Below are 22385 nucleotides of genomic sequence, written 5' to 3'. Positions count from 1 at the left end.
CCATCAACAAGTGAATGAATAAATAAATGTAGTATATATATTCAATGAAATATTATTTAGAAATAAAACGAAATGAACTGCTGATAAATACAAGTGAATAAATAAATCATCATGCTATGTGAAAATTAAGCTTAGTTGTATGATTCCATTTAAAATATATAGTTAAATAATTCCATTTATATGAAAATGTGAACCAATGCATAGCATGAACAAAGTAAAAGGTCATAGGAATCTTGTTGGGTTAATGGAAATTTTCTGTATCTTGCTTATGGTAGTGCTTTCCTGGATATACACCACTATCAAAACTCACAGAATTGACCCTTTTAAAATAGGTGGAGTTTAGCTTAGCTAAATTATTTTCAGTTAAGTTAGAAAGAAAAAAAAATAAATAGAGAGAGAAGCTTCACCCAAAGAAACTGTACACATCTCAATGAGTTTAATAAAGACCAAAGTTCCATGCAGTACTTTGCTGTTTGTATATATGTACCAACAGATATTTAGCCAGTCATTAAATGTCATTCCCCGAATAGGGCTGTTCCTGGAGGTCGTACACTATGTATGTATTCCTCTTACCTTGTAATCTTTCTTGCTCAATGGTTTCCACACACTGACAGACTTTGTGTTTGTGTGTGTATGTGTATGTGAAAGAAGAGGATGTCACCTCTTTATTTTTCTACACAAATACAAATTGCACTTGAAGACAGTGATGTTAAATAATGAGAATTGTCAACAGATAATTCTAAAATATATGATAGAAATATCATACCTTGGGAACAAAATATAAAATGTAAAGGAGTGTGTTGGAAGCAAGACCTATGATATAAAAGAAAGAATGTTAAAGAGTTTGGGGTTTGGGTTATTGGTCTCTGTAACTCGTACTAAATTTATTTTGTTCTTAATTTCCTTATGTCAATAATGAGATGGCCTCTTAAATTCCTTCTGGCTCAGAAATTCTGTGGACCTAAAAACATTTAGCCCAGACTATAAAAGATAGAATAAAAATAAAGAACTATTTGAGATAAGAAGGGATTATTAGCCAGAAAAAATAAGTAAATGATCGATCTGAATCTGTGGTAGGATTTGTGCGAACTTGCAGACAATGAAGTTTTTCAGAGGTAGGTAACATCCCACCCTCACTGGGTGCAGAGCAGGTTAGGGATATGCCAGGTTCTCCAGGAGCAAAGCCGCATCTCCCAGACATTCCTTCTGACCCTGTGGACACCAGTATCTAACCCAAGGCCAGGAGACAAGAGCTTGCTGGTTGCTCACGTCACCAACATTTCTTGTTACTGAAGCTGAATGAGAGCTCCCTTCCAGAATGATTTGCTAGGCACACTTGAGATATCTACCTTTCTCTCTTTCTTAAAAAATATCTAGAAAATTCCTTGATAAGGAAAAGTTATTCAAATTCCTTGAAAAATCTTAGAAGTAGTTACAAAGCAGATTAAAATACTAACAGGCAACAAGCTCAAAGAACCTATTTAAAATCAAAATTGAATGTCTAAATTAACAAGGGAACATATTGAGTTTAAAAGATTTTTATTTTTTAAGAAAGATTTTATTCTTAAAAACTGACATATTTTAGAAAAATTTAAATGTTTTTGTTTTAACTCAAATCACAATCAACATATCTAAATAAAAAGGTTCTTATTCTTTCTTTTAGTCACTCATTTAATAAATATTGTGTGTCCCTTACACTGGCAGGTGGAGGAAGGCATAAAGAAGAAAAAATGTTTTTACCTTAAAAGCTTACAATGTATAATAGAAAAAATAAGACAACAATAAAAAAAAGTACAAAAACGTAAAAAGACTAATGGACATGGAAAACAAGATGGTGATTGCTGTGGGGGAGAGGGGTATAAGGGGATTAAATGGTAATGAGGAAAACACAATAAATATTACATATTTCTTAAAATGTCAATAAAAGCACAACACTTTGAAAATGATATAAATAAAAAGCAGTTTGAAAGTTATTCAAAAAAGAGAAAATATATTGCATATTTCAAAATTCAATTAAAAATAAAATAGTTCAAAATATGTAAAAATTATAAGCAAATAAATGAAATATTACTAATCTCAATGTGTAAATGATGCACAGTAATTTTCCCAAGTTTACATGGGGATTCAGCTTGGAAATCCAGAGAGATGTGTGTCAGGGGTGTAATATCATTCCAGTATATGAAACCACTTCCCTATTAAACAGACCAAAGTTATTCAATGTTTATATAGGAATGAACCTCAAATGGAATAACAAGTTATATGAGTACTCTTGATCTTAGCATTCTGATTTATATTTTCCTCTTCTTCTTATCCACATATTTTCAATTTTTCTTTTTCATTAATGTGAAATTTTATCTCACCTTCCTGTCTTCCAAAATCAGTACATCTTTTTCTTAACTATGGCCTCCTTTAATTGCCTTAAAAAAAATAAACTCTTGATATCTTTATCATGATCTTTCCAATATGGTATTGCTTATATATTTAATTCAGAATTTGTTTAGAATCAAACATATGTAGAACCATGTCTAGAGAAGAGTCAATAATTGCAGAACTATTCTCCAATTCAGTACAGAAAATAATGCATCACAGTTCTTGCTAGAAGCATTCCATAAGCAAATAAGCCAGTAAATAATAAGATTAGCAGGATAAGCAAAATATATTGTTTGTCAACTATATAAATATTTATTTATATTAAATGTCATCATAATTTGACATGCCCATAATTCTCCAACATATTATTTTTGTTTAAAAGGGGGAAAATTTAAGGGGTAAAGTAACCTGTCACTGAAATGAATATCGGTAACAGGTAGGTCTCTATCCTCTTAATTTGGAATGGCCAGATCACATTTTCAACAAACGATATTTATCTACCCTTGTTTGTATTTGTATCTTTCAAAGCCTAAATCATAAGTTAAGTTCTGCAAATAGTTCTGTTGGATGCAATATTGCAAGTAAATTTTATGAATTTTAGTCAAATTTGCTTTTCTCACTTTTATAAATATTTATTAGTTTTCTAGGATTCACTATCCCATTTCTATTCAATGTGTTCATTGTTAATTGTGTTCAGTAATTTAATATTCATCCAAATGAAGTGTTGATTAATTTATCTAAATTAATTTTGAAAAACTAGCTTGCTGTTTAAGTATACGTTAAAAGCCAATGATGGCAGTGCCTTTAAAAAATGTCTTTGTATGACTTTGGCCTTCATAAATTTTAAACAATCTTTAATTACTACCTAGGAAATTTATTTGGCGAACCTTGCCTTCTTTATTGATATCCTATGAGGCAATTATAATTGGAAAATGAGGAGGTTCTGATCTGCTAAAAAAAAAAGAAAGCATATTTTTAGTATTTGTGGGCATGATATACTAATGAAAAATAGCATCCAAGATATGGACATTTTAATGATGTTAATTCTTCCAACCTATGAACACAGTATATGCCTCCATTTATTTGTATCTTCCTTAGTTTCTTGCTTCAGTGTTCTATAGTTTTCCAAGTACAGGTCTTTTAGCTCCTTGCTTAAATTTATTCCAGGTACTTTATTTTTCTTCTCGCTATAGTAAATGGGATTTTTCCCCCTAGTTTTTCTTTCTGATATTCCATTGATGTTGTACAAAATGCCATCAATTTCTGAATGTTGACTTTGTATCCCACTATTTTGCCAAATTCACTTATTAGGCTGAGTAGTTTTTTTGATGGAGTCTACAGGGTTTTCTATGTACACTATCATGTTGTCTGCAAATAATGACAGTTTACTTCCTCCTTTCCAATTTGGATGCCTTTTATTTCTTTTGCTTGTCTGATTGCTGTGGCTAGAACTTCCAGTACTATGTTCAATAAGGGTGGTGAAAGTGGACACCTTTTTTATTCCTGACGTTAAGGGGAAAGCTTTTAGTTTTGCCTGTTGAGTATAATGTTGGCTGTAGTTTTCTAATATATGGCTTTTATTATGTTAATGTATGCTTCCTCTATTCCCACTTTGCTGAGCTTTTTTTTTAAAATCATAAATGGCTACTGACTTTTTATCAAATGATCTCAGTATCTATTGATATGGTCATGTGATTTTTGTCATTCATTTTGTTTATGTGGTGTATTATGTTTATTGATTTGTAAATATTGTGTCCTCATTGCATCCCTGGGATGAAGTGCACTTGATCATGGTGTATGATCTTTTTCAACTCAATTCCTATTAAAATGCTAATGGCATATTTCACAGGTCTAGAACAGATATTTCAAAAATTTATATGGAACCAAAAAATACCCTGAATAGCTTCAGCAATATTGAGAAAGAAGAACAAAGTAGGAGGGATCACAACACCTGATATCAAACTGTATTACACGGCTACTACAATCAAAACAGCCTGATACTGGCATAAAAACAGGCACATAGACCAATGGAACAGAACAGAGAACCCAGAAATAAACCCAAGTCTCTATGGTCAATATTTGACAAAGGGGGCATGAGCATACAATGGGGTAAAGAGAGCCTCTTCAACAAATGGTGTTGGGGGAGCTGGACTGATACATGCAAAAAAATAAAACTAGACCACCAACTTACACCATACACCATACACCATAATAAACTCAAAATGAATATAAGACTTAACTATAAGTTGTCCCTGGTCGGTGTGGCTCAGTGGATTGAGCACTGGCCTGTGAACCAAAGGGTCGCCTGTTCTATTCCCAGTCAGGGCACATGCCTGGGTTGAAGACTGGGTCCCTAGTTGGGGGTGTATGAGAGGCAACCATGTATTGATGTTTCTCTCTCTCTCTTTCTTCCTCCCTTCTCCTATCTCTAAAAATAAATAAATAAAATCTTTAAAATTATGTAAGTTGTGACACTATAAATGTCCTAGAGGAAAACATAGGTAGGAAAATTTCAGATATCCTGTGCAGCAGTATTTTTGCTGACATGTCTCCCCGGGCAAGGGAAATGAAGGACAAAATAAACAAATGGGGTTACATGTAACTGAGACACTTCTACATGGTTAAAGAAACCATCCTCAAAATGAAGTGATCTGACTGTATGGGAGAACATATTTGCCAATGATACATTGGATAGGGGTGTGATCTCCAAAATATATAAAGAACTCATATGACACAATACCAGGAAAACAAATAATCCAATTTAAAAAATGGGTAAAGAATCTGCATAGACAGTTCTCCAAGGAGGACATACAGAGGGCCCAGAGACATATGAAAAGATGCTCAACATCACTAGCCATCAGAGAGATGCAAATTAAAACCACAATCAAATATCACCTCACACCTGTCAAAATGACTATCATTAATAAATTAACAAAAAAACAAGTGCTAGTGAGGATGTGGAGAAAAGGGAACCATAGTGCACTGTTGGAGGGAATGCAGACTGGTACAGTCACTTTGGGAAATAGTATGGAATTTCCTTAAAAAACTAAAAGTGGAACTGCCTTTTGACCCTGCACTTCTGCTGCTGGGAATATACTCTAAGAATACTGAGACACCAATTCAGAAGAACCTATGCACTCCAATGTTCATAGCAGCATTATTTATAATAGCCAAGTGCTGGAACAGCCTAAGTGCCTATCAATAAATGAGTGGATCAAAAAACTGTGGTACCTTTACACAATGGAATATTACACAGTGGAAAGAAGAAGGAACTCCTACCATTTTCAACACTGTGGGAGGAACTGGAGAATACCTTGTTAAGTGAAACAAGCTGGTCGGTGAAGGACAAATACCATATGATCTCACCAATAACAGGAATCTAAGGAATCACATAATCTAATGAACAAAATAGAACCACAGGAATGGAAACATGGAACAGGCTGAAAGTGACTGGCAGACAGGGGCAGGGGGATAATGGTGGAAAGAAGGGGGAGGGATTAGACAAACAACATGTATGAATGACCCACGGACATGGAGAACAGTGTGGGAACTGACTGTGGGAGTGGGGAGTGGGATGGGCAGAGGAGAGCAAAGGGGTAAGAATTGTGACAACTATAATAGAATACCAATGAAAAATGATTTAATAAGAAAATAGCATCCAGGAAATTAGTATTGTGGAAGATAAAAAATTAATCTATCCCTATGATGAACACATCTACATGTGTATTATATGTGTGATATATTTTGTGTATGTATATATTAGAGAACTGGCAATACAAAAGTCATATTTTGAAGTCTCTACTGCTCTAACAATACTAAAGATGTAGGATACCCCTATAAAAATAAAAAATCTTTTTTGTCTCAATATTACCTTTAACAGTTCCAAATGTACATCCCAAATCAGTGAATTTACACCTTATGTAATAAATATTCTGTACATATAATGCTTCCATATAACAATTATGATATAATTTTCAGTAAAATCATTTTCTCTTGATACTAAATATGAAAAATAGATAAAATGCATTTGTTCACATTAAATAGGAGTAATTATTTAATTAAATCAAAAGGACCTAACAAGATTGGGAACTCCTTAGTTTTACTGAAATAAAAATTTAAAAGTTGATAAAATAATTAATTCCACTCAAACACCCATAAAATGACAAAAAACCATTTCAATTGTTTTTCTCTTATCAGTCCCATAGACTACTCATAGATCTTTAAGTATATGTTTAATTCCTTTGTTCATTCCTTCTAATAGCAATTCTTTCTATCAGTATTATATTTACATATATAATGGTGGAACGGTAGGTTTAATGTTGCTAAATTTTCTTCCTACTTCTTATAATGAAATGAATCTTGCATAACAATTATAGTTAAAGAGGGTTAAAAAATAATGCATACATACACATTTAGATTTCCTAACTGCATTTTACTTTCAGGGTTATATTTTAGTCTTACATCTTAAGTCAAAATTATGATAGCATAATATATTATAAAACTGACTCCTCCCTCTGTGCTTGGCACTCAAGCCTTTGAGGGATTCTAGTTGATAGTAACCATATGTGCTCCAGGAAATGGAGAAGGGACAGGCTAGCCAAAGGACCTTTCTGAGTGGCGATCTGCCCACACACCAACTACCTTTGCTCTGCTGCTCCTGGGGAATAAGGCAAAACCAGTCTAATTACTAAGTGTGAAGATTTTTAAAAAAATAATAAGAGTCCAGATCTTGACATTTTGAAGTGGTATTGTGGCTTCTCTACAAACTATTTGTTTTTTTTTAAATGTTGGAGCCCTACCCTTTTTCAAATCATCCCACAAAATACAAGTCTAAGTAAAAACAGAAAATGCCCTTAATTTTTAAAATTTGTCTTCTAAATTGCATGCCAAAAAAATGTACTAGTATAGCAAAATGTCCACCAAAACTTGTTAATATGAAAGTATGCATATTTTTAAATCTCTTACCTCCTTCCAGGAAAAATTCTTAGTTTCTGAGACTTCAAGTATTCTATAAAAATAAACAAGTTCCTTCTTAAAATTGAATGTAAATCAAACAATTACCAATTAATTAATAGGTGCACCACTAAGTTAAATTCTTCAAACAGTGTCAATACCTTGCATAGAAAATGTAGTGCAGGAAGCATAAGGTATTATGAGAGGCAGATACTGAACTGGACAAACACTTTGCTCCTGCTCCTTCAAACAACTTAAAATTTGTAATCACTAATGTGATTTTAGGTGCTTTGAAACAATTCATTATTTAGGTTCTGACTCTGCTAAAGAATAACTGACATAACTGATTTATTTGAGAATTAGTTGAAACACTAATACCCTCTATTGCATTGTCCATAATGACATCATTAACATTGTTCACCACTGAGGACGAAAGGCTCACCTTGACAACCCAGCTAAGCAGTGATTTCATGGCGCTGCTAGCACTTAACCAGATTTCACTTTAACAAAACCTTTGTTTTTTTCTTTTGTAAAATATATATACCATGTATAGAAAATAAATAATATTTTAAACAGCTGAACCTTCTCAAATATAAAATTAAAAACATGCTTTAAATATTTTTACTACAACATTATAGATACTTTGTAACATTAGCCATACACTATTTCATCTTTGAATAAATAATAAAAAACAAAGTAAGAACAATTTAAATCTGGGCCAAATACTTAATATTATCTTATTTTGGAAAAATATAATTTGGTGAAAACAAAAATGTATTTAATGGAGGTATTTAATGTATTTAATTATTCATGAGCTAAGTATTAACCTTATTAAGTAATAAGAACTTTTTTAAGTCAATAAAAACTACAGTAATACAGATTCTAAAGGTGGATTTTTCCATATTTATTTCCAGTCTTTTACTGTACATTTTTGAGAAATATAGACTAATATATATCACAGTATTTTTGAGAAATATAGAATCTATTATATATGTTTATATAATATTTTTTATTGGATCCATTACTATTAATAGGATTATAGATAATTTAAAAATTGATATATGCTAGATTAGAGGTAAATAAACAGATAATCTATTACTCCAAGAATATATGCAAATATTGAAACTGAAATGACAATATGATGTTAAATATTCCTTGAATGGATATATCACAAGCTGGTGAAATTATTTCACAGTAGTAATAAGGTGGAAAACAAGATCCTTGGAAGTGAGGAATCAAGTAATTCAGAGACTAGTGGTTTTGAAGTCTCATCTATGTGGGATATTGGAATTTCCATATTATATTATGAGAATGGTGTTGGAGAGAGTGACAATGAGCTAAGACCAGTATCTTAATGGAAGAGGGGAAGTGGCCGGAGGTTGGTCAAAGACTTCTATAAAGAATAGTGGGTAGATGTCATGAGATCACAACAAGGAGGTTGTAGGAAGGAGGCAGACTGCTTTGGAAGAGATACTGAGGAGCAAAGAGAATATTAACCCATCTCCAATCTCAGTCATTTAAGTGGTGTGGTATGGAAATAGCTATCTCTTGAAAGCTAGCATGTGAAGCAGAGTCAACAAAGAAACACTGGGTTTTATTTAGAGAGCAGATAAGAGGAAAATACATAAAGTGGTTGGAGATGGAGCTTTGCTGGTGTGTTCCAGAAAACATTGTGAAAGGGTGTCAGGAGACAGAGAGGATTAGAGGATGAGCTTGAGAAATGAGAATATAACTTGGAATCTCTGAGTTCTTTTTGATCATTGACATAAAATGAAGAAGCAAGCTTGATGAGTCCAATCCTAACTTTTCCAGAGGGAAAGGTGTGAAGTCTTGTCAGGAGTGTTTCGGAATTTAGGATGTCCACTTGACTCTTGATGATAGTGCTCTCTGACCCAGCAAAGTATGTGTGAATTCTTGATATCTGATGGACATCTTTAAGTTAACACAGGGGCTTTCCCCCTTGACCTCCATCAGTGGTGGCCTGAAGATGAGGAATGTACACTATGTGTGGGCTTCCTTTGGACTTATACAGAAGGCACCCTATGGCCAGTCTAGGGCTCAGCTTACAGTAAGTGCATAGCCAACCTGCTCATGGTAGCCTCAATCTTAGCATTTTTCTGAATCATCCACATATATAGATCTAAAGGTCTTCAAGGGGTTATCACTATATTTCAGCATTTTGACTTCCACTACAGGAAGCCTAAAGAAAGAGAAGTTTTGAGTCAAATATAAGGGCTTCCATTTTTTATATATTTGAATTTTCTCTTATCTTGATATTATGTATTTTATAATTATTTCATTGAGAGTTTTATGACATTTAACTGCTCTGTTTATAACTAATATAAAATATTATTAATTCAGTAAATATTTATAATTTAATCTGTACCAGGCATTATTTTAAGCAGCAGTGACAAGTAATTAAAGTACCTGGCTGTAAGGCACTTAAATTTTATACAAATGTAAACCAAATAATATACAAATTCATAATACAAGGTCAAGCAATGGTAAGTGCTATAAAATAAGAGGACAGAAAATGGCTCGGTGATAATGGGCTTGGGATGGTCAGGGAAGTCCTCTCTGAGTTGCTGACATTTTACCCAAGGTCTGAAGGAAGAAACCATATGGATATCTCGAGAAAGAAGATTCAAGCCCAAAAAAGCAATAAGTACAAAGGCCGTGAGGCAAGATCATGCATAGATTGTTCCAGAGACAGCAATATGGTCAGTGCTAATGAGTGAGAAAGGAGTGACGGGGGAAGGTGGAGGGACAAAATATAATATAACTGAAACTATATACGAGTTCAATCTTATTAGTAAATACACTACAAATACTGGTAAAATCTATGCCATGAACACAATTTCTTAGTTAACAACAGTACCTCAGTTAAATCAAAATATTGTAAAATATAAAACAAACAACATGAGGCTATAGATAATACAATTAAAAGAGCTTACTTTCACATTAAAAGTTAAAGAACTTCATTTATCTCTACATTAAATGGACCACAATGGAACCATCATGTTGGTATAAAAAAATTTAGCACACACAATGTTGTATAATTCAATAATTATAACTATAATTAAAATATACTTCATTTCTTAAAATGAAAATATGCACCCAATGATAATGCTGAGAATCTTCTGGCACGAGTGAGATTTTCCACCTATCTTTGGGAAGATTATATGAGCCAAGTAGGCACCTGCTGATACAAAATATCTGATCCTACCTGACAGTTCTTTTTTTTTTCAATTCACACCCTATAATTATTCAACAAAAAAAAATCTGTCAAATGAGGTTCCATTAGTGTCAGATAATGATTCCTAACCAGCATACCTTTAATGTTCTAAAATGATAGTAACAAGTGAAACTTAAATGGAAAACTCCTATTGAAAATAAATTGTAATTCTTTATCTTATCTATTTCTTTTCTTTGATCCTGGTGTTCTTCTGGAAACTCTAAAGGAGTTTCGACTTTGACAAATCTTGATGTCTGCTAGTTCCTACAAGGATGTACTGAGACCAAATTTAACATTCTACTCTCTGTTGTACTTGCTTTCCTTAAACAATGATTTACTAGGAGTTAGATGAATTGAAAATTACATTGGCCATTTTCTTTAAAAGTAATAGTAAGTTTACTAGAAAGACTTAAAACTGTCATAAATATTTCTAGGAAGCTTCATTACAAATTTAAATTTTATCTCTCTGTCTTCTTCCTTCTGTTGCTCTCTCTCCTTTTGTCTGTTTCTCATGAGAGGATGGGAAGGTGACGTAACTTAAGAAATGAATATGAATAAATTTAAAACCATTGAACTGAGGTTTAATTTATAATGCAGAATTTCAAGTGATTTTGATTAAAATTAGAAGATGCATTTTAAATAACTTGAAGATATGTGCTGTCCTGATTATTGAAAACTTACTAAAGTGTATAAATTTTAGTAACTTTAAACATTTTAATGTTTTTAATAAAATTTCTATATTTATTTATTAATTAATAATTTTAAAATGTTTAATACACATATCTAATATGTCAGACAATGTTTTAGGTGCAAAGTTAAATTAGGCATGTAGCTCAAACAAAACCTTCAGAGAGCAGAGAGTTGCTTTTTATTTGCCACTTTAACTCCAATGAAGAGAACAGTGCCTGGCTGAGAGTAGCATTTAAATATATATAATGAGTATGTATTTTAAATGTATGTATGTACATGAATGAATATATATATTTGAGTAAATGAATAAATTTTCATTTATTCCAGCTCCTTTTATTTTACTGAGAGAGTCAGACAACTAAATTAATGATTTCAGTACCCTGTGATGACTATAATGGCAGTTCTATAGACTGAATGCTCAGGAAGCACATACGTAGGTAAGAGTACAAATAAGGCTATGTGGTACTCAAGTTTCCAAGTCTATGGACAGAGAATTAAAGAGCATAATGAAGATTCAGAGTACATTCATCTGGGGCTGATTTATCATTAGGCACTATACTAAATTGGTCAGGTAAAATATATACACAAGTCAAGGTCCCCCAAAATACATAATCGTGAAAAAATACAAATTAGAAATTAAGAAGTATTTAAGTAAATGCCTGTTAAATTTCACCTCTCAACCTTATTAATTATTAAGTTGTAAATGTTTTATAATTAAGATCTTCTTGTTCTGCAAGTATGCCCAAATGCACATTATTAAAAATACCACAGCAAATGCTAGTGAAATGAAAAGACAAATTATTATGTACTTTCAAAATATGAAAACAAAAAGACAATGCTTAATGTGGGACAAAGGTAGATTTAATATATTTGAAATACTATGACGTGAGGCCACCAAAACAAAGAAATGACACCTAGTGCTAAAACAGGCCATGTCATTTTGTCTTATACTGGTTTTGACTTAGACTGAAAATTAACATAACTTGGTCAAAATATTTGCATGAAATCTATCATTTTAGTAAAACTTTCTAAATCCTAAATTGTCACTGGTAATCTCAAGTGTAGAATGGAGGCCTGAAATTAAAAGTTATTTATGCTAATATTTTAATGAGATTACAAAGTTACCCCGATGGTAACGGATCATTCCTAAACTTAAAATATATATATTGCACTAAAAATAATTTCCCCTTTGAAAATAAACAGAAATTCTATGAACTATTACAGAACTATTGCATGCAGACTAAATGCTTGAGTTTTCTCATAGGCTAATGATGCTACCTTGCAAACTTCCATTCGTGTATACCTCATAATAGGTGCACATCATTTACATTCACATGCATTTTGTAAAATATATACTATTACATGCAAAACATGCATACACATATGTGTGCTTATGCATATAAGCTCATGTGCTCATGTGTGTGTGCACACACATCCTTGGAGAATCCTTAGCTGAGTTGTACGTGCTTTATGTTTTAATTAGGTAAACTTTGAACTTAAATTATCCTATTGCTTAGTATGAACAAAATTTCTGGAATCCCTATTTCTTTCTGATTATATGTGATCACCTATTCTGAATACATGTAATCCATTGTTCTGAATAGATATTATTCCTTATAAGGCTTTGCATCTTTCCACTCTTTCTTAATCATATTTATAAACATTGGTGCAAATATTTTTGAAGCTCCTGATGTCTGCAACATCTAAAGTTATTTGCAATGTAGATGTCTTTTTTTCTCTTTGAAATAACACTGTGAATAATATATTTGATCTCTCTGACCACACTATCCACTTGTCCCTAATTAAGTCATGCACTATTATTTAAACATTACTTTTTAAGAACATCAGCTGTGGTATACATTTAAATATTTTCTCTGAAATTCTATTGCCAGTCAAATCAAAAGAATCCGATTTTGAGAGTAAAACAAAGTAGAAACTATAGGGAGACTGAAGCTATCGTCTATAAGTCACTTCACTTTAGGCTACTTATTTGCCATTGTGTAGAAACAAAAATATTAATGCCCTTGCCGGTGTGGCTCGGCTGTACAAGAAAATGTCAGAGGTTCAATCCCGGTCAGGGTATGTATGTGAGACAACCAATATATGTTCCTCTCTCATGTCCATGTTCCTCTCTCCCACTCTCTCTAAAATTAAAAAAAAACATATTATAAAAATTAAAAATGATATTGATTCATAGTTATTTGGGAGTAACTATGTTTTAAACATTTAACAATATATTTTATTATATGTTATCTGTTAACAAACAGGTTTTCTTCTTTCTTTTTCAGTTAAATAGCACTATATCCAGTTTTATACTTAAAGTAATAAGGAAAACTGTGTTTGTTAAGTGAGTTGGTGATAGAAAGGTCTAGAAATGTATGCTGTGTTTCCAGATGTGTGCTTCCTATGAGTGAAAAGCTGTGTGTCCCAGAGCTTGTCAAGGTCTTTCCAGACGCATCCTTGTCCTAAGACCACATTTTATATGTGTACTCTGAAGGTACTCGGCGAGTCTATCTAGGTTTGCAATTAGATAAAGAGGTAACATTCAATTAAGACACAGATTGTTATACATTTATGATGTAATTGTTTGGAAACACTAGGGGCACAAAAATTAAAGGTGTGCATTTAGGTACCTTGTACATTGCAGATTCCAAGAAACTCTATTTTTTTCCCTGTGATTATCTAATATTATATTACCAAATCAGATCTATGTTATGCTTATTTTAGTGATATCAACAAGTCAAATATTTATAAGCAACATCAGCATTATTAGCACCATTACGTGCTAAAAAAGATTATTTTACAATATTAAAAAAATTGGCCCTGACTGGTGTGGCTCAGTGGATTGAGTGCTGGCCTGTGAATTAAAGGGTCGCTGGTTCAATTCCCAGTCAAGGCACATGCAAGGCTGGCCAGGTCCCCAGTAGGGGGCACATGAGAGGCAACCACACATTGATGTTTCTCTCTTTCCTTCCCCTGTGTCTAAAAATAAATAAATAAAATCTTTAAAAACATATTAAAAAACTGGTATGTAGTATACTCAATAAGCAGCAGCTCTCAGTCACAACTTTAAATTCTATTCACATTCAAGCTTCATCTTTTTCTAAGACAAATGTGTGAGACTACATTATTGTCAAAATATTTATATCCCCTCTCTACCCTGTCCCTCCTTATCAGGAAGATCATACCTCACACTCTTTTGACTTCAAGCTTGGCCATGTAACTTGCTTTGGCAAATAAAATGTGAGTAGAAGTGACACAGCTATTTCTGAGCAGAAATTGTAGGGTCCACTGTGTGATTCCGCCAATCACCCCTCTTTTTAGGGGGATACAACCTAATTCTTAATTCCGGGTGTAAAATAATGGAGCAGAACTGAAACCATCACACAGAATACGTATAATGTGAGGGATATTGTTAGGAAATCTTTATTCACATTGTAGTGCCACTAATTACCTCAGCATAATGGAGTCTACACTAATTATATGGAATTTGGTGTTTAGAAATAATGTATTATAGTGACAAAAACCTAAATCATGTCCAAATAGTTAAGCCAACCTTACCAACCATACAGCAAAAGACTCTTAAGCATTATATGAAGTTGAAAATTAAAGTTAGATAAATGTGATGGGTAAACTTTTCAGCTCACCACAAAGGTAAAATATGTAAATGTAGAGTGCTAGGCTGGAGAGGATGTGAGCTATACACCTCCAGGCACTTTTAAATTTTGAAGACCTTGTTTTTATTAATGATGCTACTGCTGGAACACAGGTCCGTGGAGGAAAAATCCCGAGATATCAACGGCTACATATTTTCTCTTCTCCTTGGATGATTGGCAAAATAATAATAGACATATTTTTGAATTGTGTTTAAAATACCAGCTATGATTAAGTCATAAAATCATAGGCTAGAAACAAATGAGGAGACATTATATTGTCTCTGTTAAAACCAATTTTGTAGTTTATCTCATTCTTAAACAATTATGTATCACTACAGGGTGATCTAAATTTCCCTCACATTTTATCTTTAATTGAAACAATAACACAAAAATAGGACAACACTGATAATAGCAAACTTTTATTGGAAGAAAGTAATAGATTAAATTGTTCAAATTAGAAAAACCACTACTTTAAGTTTTATGTACCTTTCTTAATTTTCAGTACAACGGCAACCAAACTAAAACCAAAGTAAGCACTAATATGAAGAACTATTTGGAAGTAAATCAGTTAATATTTTCAAATAATAATAATTTTAAATCTTTAAGAAAAAGACATTTCACAACACACAGAATGCTGGTACATAAGCAAAAAAATCCACTAAATTAGTAACAAAAAAACCTTCCTTGGTTTTGCAGCATACAGAGTACATTACTACAGTATCACATCAGCCAAGATAAAAGAGGCATCCTAAGTCTATGCATCAAAAGTACACTTGCAAACACTGGGAGACGTGCAGAAAGAGAAAGAGTTACCATTTCGGAGCTCCTGTGAGTCTTCTTTCCTATTGCTTGCTGCTGATTTTTTTAAAAGCAGTTTTTAATCTTCCAGAATCTCGTTCTTTTACTTAGTTTTAAAATTAAAACCTAGTAGCAGACAAAACAATTCTGAAACTGCTAGTGGTCAAATAAACTAAGAGATCAGAAGAGGTGGTAGGAAGCCCAGGATCGAGTTGATTAAACTCCGCTGGATCTGCAGTTTGTCAAAAACCTTTTTGCTGCCTCACATTTTCTAAAAATGGAAAAGATGAAGCTTTCACAAGTAGCCGGCTCCAAATAAACCAGTATGCCCAGCACAAGCCTCATGATACCAGCAATTGCTTTTCACACATTAGGAAATTCTACTATTAGCCCGTGCCCATCATCCTAATAGGACATTTCTCCATATTAATGTGAGATTCAGCTATTGGACCCCCAAAACTCTTTCTGTCCCTGGGGCTACATTTGTCCCAAAGAAGCAGTAGTCACGTGTAGCCTTGAGGGACTTTTACACAAACCTTGTGGAAGTAATGTATAGATTCCTGCTTTGGAAAGAAAAACACAAAACAAAACTGGGTCACTGATGGTGGTAGTTAAAACAGTAAATCTAAGAATGTGCTTTTACTTCTTCCTTTTTATTTAATTCCCTCAGTTTGACTTTGATTTTCTAGAGATAATTATGCTGTGTATGCGAGTTAAATATGGGCTATATCATGGCTACCCATGATGTTATGTGTTCAGTGATAGCAGACTCCATCCCAACTCATTTATTTTTACCCCTCATCCTATCTAGCTGTTAAAGGTGATAAACTAATCTATTTTTTTTGTTTTTGCATAGAGCTTTGCCAGAGCATAGTTTTACTCTTTTAGTTTTCACTTATATTTTAACAAAATTGGTCTTTACCTAAATATCACTATCTTTTCAACTTAAAAATGTTAAAAACAAACATAATCTCATGATTTGATAGGTATTTTTCTTCATAGTTTTTGGAGTAAAACTATGAAGAATAGTTTGCAGTACATTTGACATTCACTAAACTTGACTACTCCTTGTCTCAACATATTTCATCAGTTTTTATGGTCGCTGAGCTGCCAATAAATTATTTAACTGAAATAAGTGTTCTCCGGTGGACAGCATGTCTTAGGACAAACTCCACAAAAATGCAACTACTTCAGGAAAGCCTGAAACTGCAAAATTGTGTTAAAAGTACCTAGTTTCTAAATTAGCTTTGAAATAAATATCATTTTAAAAGATAACTTGTTTCTTAAAAATCAATTACCTAGCAATATTTGCTACATTTTTACACAGTAAAAGAAACAAAGTCTGAGTGAGAATTAAGCTAAACAGCTATTCATCAAAAGGGTTTTAGGTCATATGTGAACCTTCCTTTCCTCACCTGTTAAAATAAATAAGGGATAGCTAATTCTTAGGCATTTACTATGAAATTGCTCTGTTTGTAAACACTGGTAGCATTTATAAAGTAGACCTGGCTGGTGTGGCTCAGTGGATTGAGCACCAGACTGCAAAGCAAAGGGTTGCTAGTTCGATTCCTAGTCAGGGCACATGCCTGGGTTGCAAGCCAGGTCTCTGGTGGGAGGCATGTGAGAGGCAACCACACATTGATGTTTCTCTCCCTCTCTTTCTTCTTCTCTCTCCCTCTCTCTAAAAATAAATAAATAAAATCTTTTAAAAAATTCTGCCTTACTAAAAAAAAGTAGAAATATGGATTTTCCATTATTTCATTATTTCCATTATTTCCATATTTAGTCCCATATTTTCTTTAGTGATTAAATGTTAATGCCAAATTGATAATGATCAACTAATTGTTAATAAAAATAATTTGTTATCACAATTTTGAAACATAGTCCAAATAAGGAAGTTATTAAAAGCTCTGTCTTTATCACTTACTGTATAAATTAATTCTTTTTATATTCAATAAGATAGGCAAAATAGAACAAATGGATCTGTTGGCATAAAATGACTTCCATGTATCACTGCTTTGCTCATCACCAATTTTCATATCATTACCTTTATCACTCTCTATCATATATGAATTGTGTGATAGGATACAATACCACCAGATCCAGATATCAGTAAAACCAATTTGTTTGAAATCTAACCACCTAGAAATCAACCAGATATGATTAGGTATGGTCTTGGAAGTGTATTTCTTAAATATATTTATGCAAATGATGATTAGAAATCATACACACTCTCCAGATATTACAAATGAATAAGACTGAATTAAACCTTAACCCTATTTCCAACAGATTTCAGGCCTCCTTATCTACCACATAGATGCTGATTCATTTAGTAATTTATCACCTTAATTACCAAATCCTAGAGGTCAATATAACAGTAACTACTGGACATTTATTATAAATCAAAGTCTGTTCAAAGCACTTTACATCAATTAGCTACTGTAACTCTGTTGAGTTAAATGAGCTTGTAATTCACTTCATAGGTAAGAAAACTGAAATAATAATTCAGAAAACTGAATCTGGATAATAGGTGACAAACTGATATTAGAAGATTATTTGACCTGATTGCAATGATTCAGTCCTTAGGCTCTATGGTCTTTGTAGCATCAATATTTTGACCAACATCAACATTTCATGGGAGAAGGGAAGCTGATAGTGCAGATAGACCACAAAGTGATCAGCTTATGATGTTAGGCCCTGACAAAGTACTTAGTAATTTTTGAGAAAAAGAAAACAAACAGATCTAATTGTTTTTTCTGAAGGAAATAAAAAGGGAACAATAAGCTGCTGCACTAGGACAGCATGTAAAGGAAAATACAATAGAATATTAATACATCACATAAACAAAAGCAAAGACAACAATCACCTGATCATATCAATAGATGCACAAAAAGCATTTGATAAGCTACAGTGCCCATTTATGATAAAAACACTCAGCAAAGTGGGAATAGAGGGAGCATTTCTCAACATAATAAAGGTCATATAAGAGAGACCTATAGCCAACCTCATACTCAATGGGCAAAAGCTAAAATCTTTCCCACTAAGATCAGGAACAAGACAAGGTTGTCCACTTTCACCACTTCTATTCAACATAGTATTGGAAGTTTTAGCCACAGCAATCAGACAAGAAAAGGAATTAAAAGGCATCCAAATTGGAAAGGAGGAAACAAAGATATACAGAGATATACATTTAAATCTTCTTGTTCCAATTAGAAAATAATTTGCTGTTTCTGCGTATTATGATATATTATTGTTTTTGTCCCCTATGTATAGATTTTCCTCTTAATCAGTCTGTATACAATAAACTGTCATTGTTTGCAGATGACATGATAGTGTACATAGAAAATCCTATAGACTCCACCAAAAAACTGTTTGACCTAATAAATGAATTTGGCATAACAGCATGATACAAAGTTAATATCCAGAAATCAAAGGCATTTTTGTACACCAACAATGAAACATCAGAAGCAGAAATCAGGAAAAAAATCCCAGTTGTTGTAGCAATAAGAAAAATAAACCTAACCAAGGAGGTAAAGTACCTGTACTCAGAAAACTATACAACACTGAAGAAAGAAATCAAGGAAGACACAAACAAATGGAAACATATACCGTGTTCATAGATCAGAAGAATTAACATCATCAAAATGTCCATATTACCCAAAGCAATTTATAGATTCAATGCAATACTGATTAAAATACCAGTGAAATATTTCACAGATATACAACAAACACTTCAAAAATTTATATGGAACTACAAATGACCCTGAATAGCTGCTGCAATTTTGAGAAAGAAGAGCAAAGTAGGAGAGATCACAGTACATGATACCAACTGTATTACAAGGCCACTCAAATTAAAAACAGCCTGGTAGTTGCATAAAAACAAACAGATAGACCAATGGAACAAAATAGAGAGCCCAGAATTAAACCCAAGTCTCTACAGTCAATTAATTTTTGACAAAGGGGGCAGAAGCATAAAATGGAATAAAAATAGCCTCGTCAACAAATGGTGTTGGGAGAGCTGGACAGCTACATGCTAAAAAGTGAAACTTGAGCATCAACTTTTACCATAAACAAAAATAAATTCAAGATGGATAAAAGATTTAAATATAAGTTCTGACACCATTAAAGTCCTAGAGGAGAACATAGGGAGGAAAATCTCATATATTTAATGCAGCAATATTTTCACTGTTATGTCCCCTAGAGCAAGGGACATAAAGGAAAGAATAAACAAATGGGATATCATCAAAATAAAAAGCTTCTGCATGGCTAAAGAAAACAGTATTAAAATAAAAACAGAACCAACCATATGGGAAAACATATTTGCCAATGATACCTCAGACAAGGGTTTAATCTCTAAAATATATAAAGAACTCACACGACTCCACTCTAAGAAGACAAGCAACCCAATTAAAAAATGGACAAAGGACTTGAACAGACACTTCTCCAAGGAGGACATACAGAGGGGCCAGAGACATATGAAAAGATGCTCAGTATCTCTACCTATCAGAGAGATGCAAATTAAAACCACAATGAGATACCACCTCACATCATTGAGAATGGCCATCATAAACAAAGCAACAAACAACAAGTGCTGGTGAAGTTGTGGAGGAAAGGGAACCCTAGTGCACTGTTGGTGGGATTGCAGACTGGTGCAGCCACTGTGGAAAACAGTATGGAATTTCCTCAGAAAACTAAAAATGGAACTTCCTTTTGACCCAGCAATTCCACTGTTGGGATTATACCCTAAGAACCCTCAAATACCAATCCAAACGAGCCTACGCACCCCAATGTTCATAGCAGCACAATTTACAATAGCCAAGTGCTGGAAGCAACCTAAGTGCTCATCAGTAAATGAATGGATCAAAAAAATGTATGGGACATTTACACAATGGAATTTTATGCAGCAGAAAGAAAGAAGGAGCTCCTACCCTTTGCAACAGCATGGATGGAACTGGAGAGCATTATGCTAAGTGAAATAAGGCAGGTGGTGAAAGACAAATACCAGATGATCTCACCTTTATCAGGAACATAATCAACAAAACAAACAAACAAGCAAAATATAACCAAAGACACTGAAACTGATAATAGGCTCATAGTGACCAGGGGGGAGAGGGGAGGGAATTTCAGGGGAAAAGCATGAAGGGTTTGCAAGAACAATTACAAAGGACACATGGACAATAATGGGGGGTGCTGGAAATTCGGGGGGTGGTGGGAAGGGCTGGGGTGTTGGGCTGGGGTTGGAGGAAAAGGCAGAAAGTGTACTTGAACAAATGATTTTCATATCAAATGATATTCTTTCAGAAATCTTAGTGACATTTATACTCATAATGGCTTTCAAATTGTGCTATTATTAGATTTTCCACTAGGTCCTCTTCTTCAATTAATAAGGACCTGTATTACTAAGTCATAAATATGTCCTTTTCAATATTTTATACTTTATTTTTACTATAATTGATTTCCTTGAAATGCTTGAACAACGTGGGAGTTACAAGCTCCAACCCTATGAAGTCAAAAATCTGTGTATATCCATTTATTCTCCAAAAATGAAACTACTAAGAGTATACTGTTGACCACAAGCCTTATGGATAACATAAACAGTAAATTAACATATACTTTGTATGTATTAAGTACTGTCCTCTTACAATGAAATAACCTAGAGAAAAGAAAATGTTATTAAGAAAATCATAAGGAAGAGAAAATATATTTACAGTATTTATTGAAAAAATTCACATATAAGTGAACACACAGAATTAGAACCTGTGTTGACCAAAGGTCACTGTATTTTATTTTCTGCATTTAAAAACATCATTCAAAGAAGAAGTTCATAGACTTCACTAGACTGCCAAAGACATGAAAGGACTAAAGCTCCGTGATAGGTGAACCCAAACCAAGAACTAAGTCAGCAGCAAGGTCTTCAGCCGAACCACTTCTCTGATACCTTTGGACATCATCCTGCCTCTCTTCTTTCTTGTTTCTTGCACCTGTGCTGTTACTATGCTTAAGAATCACTGAAGACTCGATCACATATCAAGACCACTTGGTAATGGGTATTATACCTTTAGTCCCAACAGAATTTAGAGATATACATTTAAATCCTCTTGTTCCCATAAGAAAATAATTTGCTGTTTCTGAGCATTATGATATATTATTGTTTTTGTCTATGTATAGATTTTCCTCTTAATCAGTCTGCATACAATATAAATTACATGCTTATTTCAGTACACTAAAGAGCTGCTAAGTTTTAGCAGAAATTCCTCCTAAGCATAATTCCTAAGACTCAGGCAAATCAAAGTTGTTTCTTATTGCTAGTAAAATTATAAATTTCATGTTCCTGGTACAGCTACTTACTTGCATTATTAAATGCATGTACTTTAGATATATGGAATTATTTGTAAAAAGTAAGAGGGACACACATTTCCATTTGCAAAAAAAAAAAGTCTAGGAATCTTTATTGAGTCATTTTCTTCTTAAAAGGGAAATCTATTACTGTTAAAGTATGAGTTATGATTTTCATATATGGAAGTTATTGTATTAATTTGTATTTTTAAATGTCTATATCTTACAATGTTTGACATCTCTTGGGGGCCTTACAGCCCGGGGAGAGCCTGACTTTCCTGGGCTAACTAATTCCAGGGGGTGGTAGACAGCTTGCCTGGAACACACTGTTTATGTGCAGAACTGCA

The 22385-nt window shown here is 33.2% G+C and overlaps 1 protein-coding gene across 1 annotated transcript in view; it reads right to left on the bottom strand.

Annotated features, from left to right (window-relative positions):
- Window positions 1-22385, bottom strand: part of SEMA3A (semaphorin 3A) — a 461493-nt gene that overhangs the window by 298734 nt on the left and 140374 nt on the right. Inside the window, exon 3 of the mRNA XM_024559089.4 lies at window positions 7336-7378. The gene's annotated coding sequence lies outside the window, so the exon portion shown is untranslated. The remainder of the gene's footprint in view (window positions 1-7335; window positions 7379-22385) is intronic.

Source organism: Desmodus rotundus, chromosome 6 (assembly GCF_022682495.2).
Source record: "Desmodus rotundus isolate HL8 chromosome 6, HLdesRot8A.1, whole genome shotgun sequence".
NCBI lineage: Eukaryota > Metazoa > Chordata > Mammalia > Chiroptera > Phyllostomidae > Desmodus > Desmodus rotundus.
This window is presented reverse-complemented; position numbering and strand designations above follow the sequence as displayed.